This window comes from Ursus maritimus, unplaced genomic scaffold, assembly GCF_017311325.1.
Source record: "Ursus maritimus isolate PB19 unplaced genomic scaffold, ASM1731132v1 scaffold_34, whole genome shotgun sequence".
In the NCBI taxonomy this organism is placed as follows: Eukaryota; Metazoa; Chordata; class Mammalia; order Carnivora; family Ursidae; genus Ursus; species Ursus maritimus.
The window spans coordinates 1,682,336-1,691,294 of NW_024426008.1; positions in this window are offsets into that span (position 1 = coordinate 1,682,336).

Genomic DNA, 8,959 nt, shown 5'->3' on the forward strand with positions numbered 1-8,959 from the left:
CCCCCCCCCCCGCCCCCGAACTGCTTGAAGAGAACCGCTTCGAGTTCCACAGACGTGCGCACCCGGATAGCAGTTCTGCGTTACTGTAACCGATTGTATTATTTTGTGAAATAGTTCTATAAATATTTAAGAGGTGTACACATATGTAATATACGAAGGAACGGATGTAAAATAGTGCGATCTGGGCTTCCTCCACTGCTGCCCCCAGAGTGGGCGGTGGGGAGGCCGCCGCGGGGCCCCTCCCGATTTGTGCATGGGTCTCTGTGCCACAACCAAGCTTAACTTAGTCTTAAATTTCAGCATATGTTGCTGCTGCTTAAATATTGTATAATTTACCTGTATAATTCTATGCAAATATTGCTTATGTAATAGGATTATTTTGTAAAGGTTTCTGTTTAAAATATTTTAAATTTGCATATCACAACCCTGTGGTAGTATGAAATGTTACCGTTAACTTTCAAACACGCTATGCGTGATAATTCTGTTGTTTAATGAGCAGATATGAAGAACGTACGTTAACCCCGGTGGCTTCTCCAGGTGGTGTTGGAGGTGGTTCTGTTTGGCTGTGTGTGTGTGTGTGAACACGTGTGTGGTTTCCCAATGTACTGTACTGTGATTTTATTTTATTTTTTCTTTTTTTGTTTCTTCTCACTGTCTGTGATCCTTAAGTGGGCTCTGCCCTAGTTAGGCTGGAAGAGTCAGGCTATCTCTGTTGCTTGGTGCTGGCGGAAAGCTAGCCCTGAATGTCGCCTTATCCTTTCGCCAGACTTGCTTCAGGTCCAGGGTATCTCTTGCGATCATTGGCTGCTATCCAGAGACTCCCAATTCATGCCTCAGAGGAGACGGGCTCCGTTGCGTGGATCGTTGTGGTGGACGTTGGAACCTCAGGGTTTAGAGCCAACATCTGTTCATCTTCCTTGGTATTAAAGAGTCATTATAGAACACGCTTGGTGGTGAGCCTCAGCTGGGCCATGAACGTATACTCCATGCAGCCTTCGTTGTACCTCTCGTGACACACACGCACACACACGCACCCTCAAAAGCTTAAGGGCAGATTGGAAATCTTTCAGAGACAATGACCCTGCTATGAGTAGAAGAAGGGGCCCACAGTGAATCCAGAGGTGATGTCTTGAGTCCCTACGATTTAAACTCCCCCCTCTTCCTAAATGGCACAGTTGGTTGGGGCTTTCTGGATCTGTTTGTATCTTCTTGAAAAATCAATAGGGAGCCTCCGGTGTGGTGATAGGGAGTCAGAAGTTCTGCAGGCTAAGAGCTTCCGAAGGATCCTTCTCAGTGTGTGAATGTTAATGTTACGGGCACACACTTCCGAAATAATACTGTGTCCCTCCTCTCAGCCTTATTCGTGTTCTCTCGATGGGACACTGACTGAAGAGCAGGGAGATGTCCATTGCACACACCCCACTGAAGATCATGGATGGAGGCAGATCTCAAGCAGGCATTATTTTTAAAGATTTGCTTCTGTCTTGCTTCTGTTGTCTTGCTCTGAGGTTTGGTCTTCCTCCGCCCCTAGCCGGAGACCAGCGAGCGGCAGGGAAGCCGTCGGTACCCAGACTCAGCTACTGTCGGAGCGCACAAGTGGCAGCTCCCACTGTGCCCTCCTGTCCCCACAGAAACTCTGTCAGAAGGCAACGGGCTCCCAGTAGTACCCAGCAGCATAGTGACCTCAGACCCGAAAACTTGCCACAAAACTGTAAGATACTAATTGGAAGCCACCTGTGGCCGCCAGGTGTGTGTGTTCATGTGCCAGGGGCCCCCGCGGGCCCGCGTCTACTGTTTGGTGCCTCCGTCAGCCACACTGTCTGTCCACCTAACACCCAGCTCTGCTCAGAAAACTTACGTCCTGCGTTCAAGAGAGAGATGGTGCAAAATTCTGAGGTCTGCTTCCCTCTGGCTCGTGGCATGCCCTCCTCGCTCCTTTCCTGAGCCCGGCTTGTGTGGTGCACGAGAGCTCGCCCGGCCCCGCTTTCCGCGTGGTGTGGCTCTTTCTCCCACAGTCACGCTGGCAAAGGGAGAACTCGGGGCAGGCAGGCAGCCAGAATTTCTCTCTCTCTCTTTAAAATAGTTCTGTTTTGTCTGTCTTGTTTGTTCATTTCGATGTTTTCATTTTTTTTTTAAATCTTTGCTGATATTTATAATTTTGTATCATAAGAATGTTTTCCTACAGTATTTGTCATGCCAGTTTATAACAAAAAATGCAGGGATTTTATTTCTATTGGAAACACTATTACAGCTATGTTTTACTTTTGAACAGAATTTTTATTTGTATAGAGTGCTTACTAATGTTAAATAGTTCAGAGTATATAACATTTTCATTAAAGACTCATGGTAGGTGTTAGTGTAAGGAGTTTAAAGGAAGTAAATATTCAAACTGGGTCTCATTGTCTGCCAGTTTTGGCAGAAATGGGTTTGCGTCATTTCAATTACAAAGATAAAAGTATGCCATATAATTTATTTATATGAAAATTTATTTTTGTAGTGTACATAGTAGTAGTCATCAAGTCTTTTGACAGAAGTATATTTTTAAAGAATTTATATGTGATGAATCCATAATGTCTGGAACTTTGCTGAGACATGAGTGGGGCACACTTTTCATTGTAAAGTACAGCAAGGAAAAGAAAATGCTTAACAGTGTTAAGAGAGTGAGAGATTGAGTAAATATTCATGCAATTGTGAAATGTGTATTCGTGACCATTTGTGACCTAGTGTGGTTCTCATTTTAAACCTGGGAAGGCAAAAATGTACAAACTCTCTAAATATTAATGTTCAAACACTGATAGAAATTCTAACATGAATAAAAAATAATATAACTTGTTGGTTATGTCTTTGTTCATAGAATTTTTTTTTAAAGATTTTATTTATTTGAGAGAGAGAGTGTGTGTGCGCGTGCTAGCGGGGAGGAGCAGAGGGAGAGGGACAAGCGGACTCGGTGCTGAGCCTGGAGCCCAACGTGGGGCTCGACCCCAGGCCCCTGAGATCATGACCTGAGCAGAAAGCAAGAGATGGACCTTTAACTGAGCCACCCAGGTGCCCCTATTGATAGAATGTTTTTTAAATTATAATGTTTTACAAAGGCAGTTAGCCTGTCAGGCTACCATGAACTTCGTGCTTTGTCTTAGTAACGTTGCTGAAGAATCCTTTCTTGTTCTACCTCACAGAAGCATTCCTGATATAAGAAGAACTCTAGGTTTTTATTTTCTGACACCAAGAAAGTTCCTAAATACCATTCAAGATGATCCCCTCTGTCATCTCTTAACATTCTTAATTTTTTTATGTGATGCCTGATAATTAGAGGGGACATTGATCAAGACAAAGGTGATGATTAAAATAATGAGGGTCCCACACTTAAACAGGGTAGCCCGACACAGAACGGCTTTCTCCGAGTGTTTGTGATATGATTACATTTCCTCTTCATCGTAGCCGTGCAGAAAATAAGACAAGGACTATCACACCCATCGGAAAGCAAGGAGTGGTGGGGAAGGACTCGAGACCCAAGTTGTTACAAACACCTGGTGAGGGGTCAGCAAACTGCAGTCCACGGGCCTCCCGTTCTCGTCAAGATTTCTCAGAAGACAGACACACCCACTGACATACAGATAGTGTATGGCCGCTTTCCAGCCACGGTGGCAGAGTTTTATAGCTGTGACCCAGCGTGCAGCCTACAGAGCCTAAGATGATTTACTAACTGGCCCCTGAGACAGTTCGCCGACCCATTTTAAGGTAGGGTTATCCCAGGCCGGTGATACTCGGGCGGGGTTCCAGGATCGGCAGCATTGGCGTGCTTTGGAAGCTTTCCAGAAAAGCAGAATCTTCAGGGCCACCCCAGACCTACGGAGTCAGAATCCGGGGAGTGAGGCCTAGGGATCCGTGTGCTAACCAGCTGTGTGTGGTTGTGATGCACCAGCAGAGACGACCCCTAAACCCCTTCCAGCTGCATGTGGCCATGGCTCTATGATTTGACGTGGGCCACACAGCCAGCGCAGGCCAGATCGGAAAACAATGTAGAGACGCCAGCTTCTCTGTGCGGTCTTTCCACAAAAACACGTGCTCGTCCATGGGAAAGAGTGGAGACCTGCCAACTGCATTTGTGTCTGGGAGTCCAGAGAGAGGAATTCCTTTTCAGTGCTCTGCCACCGCTGTGAGGCAGGATCCCCATGGAGGGTGTGGGCTTCTGACCTCACAGGCAGGGGAGGAAGGCCACTCCAGGCCAGACCCCCATTCGCCCTTGCTGCTGACAGCGTTGCTGTTGACCCACTCTGACTTGGGCAAGTCGCTTGAAACCTTGGAGCCTCTGTATCCTCATCTGTATATAAACTAAAGATAACGCGTGGCCTTTGCAGACTTCCGCAGGTCGAAAGCAGTGATGGTTGTGATGAGGTCTGGCCCGGAGGGAACCTCTGTGGACCCCACACTGAATAAGATGCTTGGGGTAATACGATGTCCTCCTTAATGGGTGCTTCACCTAAAAACAAGAGTAAAGTGTTAAGCAGGGTTCCTGTCTTATAACCGCACCCTCCTATCTCCTGGTCTAATCAACAGGCTGCTCCTGAAGCCCTTCGGTGGTGAACTTCATACATAATGCTCACTTGGCCATGGGGAATAAGTACTCCCTGAAACTGAGCGTGGAAAATATTAATTGCATTAATTGGAATTCAGATTGAGAGACGCTTTCCTTTAGACGTGTTTTATACAACCAAAATGACCATTCATTGCCATCCAATTTTATATTCTTTATAAATTACATACACCTAACTAAGTAAGCTAATTTAGTTTTTCATGTTGGCCTGGGGAGAAGTTTTTAATCAGATTTGTGTCCCAAAATCCACCATATTTATTCAGGACTTAGGTAAACATAAGGCCCCATTATTTTTGGCACGATGGGCATATTTAACAGCTTGGGGAATGCTGCATGCTGCGGAATTTCGGGCAGCAGCCACGTTGATGTAAAGGCAGGTGCTTCATTTTGGTAACTGGCAACTGACCTCCGAAAAGGAGAAGTGGAGATGGCCTATTAATCACCCAAAAAGGATATTTGCCAAGTTTTAATTACTTTTAATGAAAGTTGCACCTAATGAGAATACGCCTCGAACACAAATCTGTCTCGTCATCCACATTGTCGTGACGGAGAGTATGTTGGACGCCATCTTCTGTGAAGGTTCCCTGCCCGGAAATGACAACAGCTGCCATTTTAGGGATCTTGTTAGGAACTTGGCGGACCTCAGGAAAACAGAGGGACCCAGGGCTCTCTGTTACATAGAGATGACCCAAATCAAGCTTGGCCTGGCCAAAGCAGGTGCATTCTCCATGGCAGGGTGTTTTCGTTACCATTGGTTCCCACCTACTCTTTAGGAATTCCCTTTCTGAGGGCAAAGAGAATGGGCCTTTCAAGTGAGAGGGAGCCTTTGCCCTGACAATGAGACACACCCCAGTGAGCAGCGTCGCTAGAAGAGGCAAGCACCGCCGCGTCTTCCTCACAGTCAATCCAACCCCTTTACATTCTTATTTCCTGCAGTGTGTTCTCTTCATTCATTGCTTCCTGCCCACAGGACCTCGACCGAGGGCACAGGAGTGTGATATTAGCTATCACCGAAGCAAAAATAAACCCAGAGAAGAGTTCACACTAAAGCAAGCCCAGAAAATACCTCCGTCAACAGCAACATCTTTGTACACAACGGACAGCAGCGTACATTCTCGTGGAAAGGGGTGGTGGTGGATCAGAACCGGTTTTGTTTTTATAAAGAGAAAAATCACATAGATGGAGGAGGCATTGATGAGCAAGTTCGGACTGGTGAGGACTGCAGCCTTAAACCCACACGAAGATGCCAAAAGGATAATCTTTGTAATTACAAATTTCAATCAGCGGCAGCAGTAGGTGGACTCCTGGTGAGAGCCTCTGTGCAGCAAGGCAGGAAGCAAGATGAGGCAGGAAGGGAGAAAAGCAGGAGGCGGTCCGCTGCGGGCTGAGCAGGAAACAGCTCTCCGTCAGAGGGCACGTGTTCAGCTGTCCAGAGAATGAGGACGATGCCGCGGAAAGGGCCACAGGGCCACCAAAACTAGGACAAGACCATTTGAATGAGGAAGAGGCATGAAAAAAAGTGGAATAGAACACAACGCCCAGAGACAAAGATCTTCAAAACATCCAGGGGCTGCAAGAGCCGTTGGTGCCCAAAATACTTCTGTAGGGACCAAAGCGTCAATAAGGACACTTGGCCCTTCTATCCGACGGATGCTTTCTCTTTTCTTCTTCAGCTCCCACCAGATATGGACTCATGGAAGGTTATCATGAATCCTGGGAAGTTGTCCTGAATCATGGAAGGCCAAAGCTGTCCGAGGCCTTGGCCATCTTAGACCCAAGAAGGCCGGGGAAGTGCTGTGACATCCTTAACATTCGCCAGCATCTTTGGGAGTCAAGCCAGACTTCAGACCCGAATCTAGTGCAGTCTGATGTTCTTATTCCCTTATCTTATGGCCTCCCTTTCCCCCCATGTGCTTTCCATGTTAATTTCAAAGGTCTGGGCGCCTGCTGTCTACACCACTCCAAGGCAGCCAAGCTTCTGGGGGGGTGGGGGGGGGGAGGGGGGGGGGGGGGGGGGGGGGGAGTGTGCACAACCAGGTGCACAAAGTATATGTCTGCAGTAAAGGCAAACGGCCGCAGTGGAGGAAGCAATTAGCAAATCTCTGAGTTATCCTTCTGATTACACTTAAATTCCGAAAGCTAATTGGCTAAAATGTTCCTCCTTAATTAGAAGCAATTAATATGTGAGGCTAGGTTTGCATTTCACAAGAGAGTTTGCATTTCACGATTGAAATCTCATAGTTCATTTACTAATGGTCTCTAATGGCTCGTGATCATAAGGCATACAATTAGGTGGCATTTGCAACGTGCAAGCGAGGGAGGATGGCTGCATTTATGAACTACCCTTCCTCGGCTGAGGACAGAGCCTGCGCCCACCTGGGATGACAGAAGCCACATCATGCCTGCTCGCGCTTGCCCCAACACCCCAGCTGGGTAACAAGTCCCTACCTGTCAGCTGTGACCCCTGCCGAATTTCCTCCTCTCGCGCTTGTTCCCTCTCCCCCAGGAGGCTTGTCCGCGCCCTTACTCGGTCAAGTCGGACTCCGCACCAAGGCCAAGAGAAGTGTCTCCAGAGCCGTGGACAGACAGACAAAGCCCAAGGCAGACGCGGCGCCGGGGGCGCTGAGGCCAGGACAGGCGTCCGTCGCCGCCACCGCGTCCTTCCCCGAGAAGGTGGCGAGCTGAAACCAAACGGGAAGACGGAGACGAGAGGAGCGGGTCCTTTGTTCTAGGTGTTAGTTTCCCCTCTATCTTCCTTCTGTTTTCCAACATCTTAGAGGGAGCGATGTATTGAGAGGAAGCGTTAGCAAACGACAGCCGCCAGGCCAAATCCAGACCGGGCACGTGTTTCTGTGAATAAAGTTTTATTGGAACACATGCTGGCTCATTTCTGCGTCCTCTACGGCTGCTTTCGTGCCACAGGGGCAGACGCCACACCGCCTACGCAGCCCAAAATATTTTCTGTGTGGCCGTTTACAGGAAAAGCTTGCCAGCCGTGACTTAGAATATAGCGTCTCCACATTAAATCATGTACTCACTCTGGCCACTGTACAGACAATGATGCTAACTCGTGTTATTTCTCAAACACACCAGGCACGGTTTTCCCTCAGGACATTTGCACTTCATTCTTCCCTCCACCAGGACTGGACATTCTGTCTCCCAGACAGACACATGGCTCACTCCCTCACTGAATTCAGGTCTTTGTTGAAAGGTCACCTTCTCAGGGGTCGCCTGCCCCCCCCCCCACTTTAAAACTGCAAATACAATCCACAGCCCCCCCCCAGCACACCTATCTCCCTCTTCTGCCTAAGTCTGTCCACAGCATTAAGTGTTTTCTAACATCCTCTATACTTAGCCAACTTATTTGTTTGTTGTCTTTCTTACCCTAGTAGAATGTTAGCTCTTTGAAGACAGGGATGTCTGGCTATGGTATTTACTACTGTGTCCCCGAAGGCTAGAACCATCCCTGGAACATAGCACTCCGTTAAGTACGGTATTTCGTAAAAGAATAAACCCTACAAAGTACCTATTATAATTTCGCCCACTTTGCAGATGAGAACACTAGAAGGTTCCAAGATTCGCTAGAAATTGTAAAGCAAGTCATGGATTTCTGAGCCCCCAGGCTTAAGCACTACCAGTGGGAGGTCTATGGCTACTGTTCGCCTCCTCTGTGCCTTCCTGTCACAGCTGGTTACTGAGCATAGCACGCTATCTAGACCCAAGCACTGCTCCAGATTCCGGCAGGATAAAAAGAGTAACAGGACCACAGTCGCTGACACGAGGAACCTTAAAATCTAATTCTTTCTATTTCCCTACAAATGTATATAAATATAATGACACATATATGTGCATTTTTGTTTTACTTTGCTTTTCATTACAACAAAATTTCAAACATACAAATATAACATAGAATAATGAAGCCCCATGTATCCAGTTCCAACAGTTGATAACATTTCCCTGTTCTGTTTTGTCTGTCCTCCAATTTCTCATTGCTTGCTGGAGTATTTTAACACAAATCCCAGACATCGTCCCATCCCACCGACAGATACTTCATTATGGATTCCTAACAAAGAAGGATTTTTTTTAATTAAAATATAGTTGACACACCATGTTACATTAGCGTGTACAAAACAGCGACTTGACAAGTCTATACATTATGCTTTGCTCACCACAAGTGTAGCTGCCATCTGTCACCATACAACGCTATTACAACATCATTGACTGTATTCCCTGTGCTGTGCCTTTCATCCCTGTGACTTATTCATCCCATAACTGAAAGCCCATCCCGCCCACCCCACCCATTTTACCCAATCCCCTCCCTCTCTCCTCCTCTGGTAACCTAACCACCCTGCTTTACAGAATTGA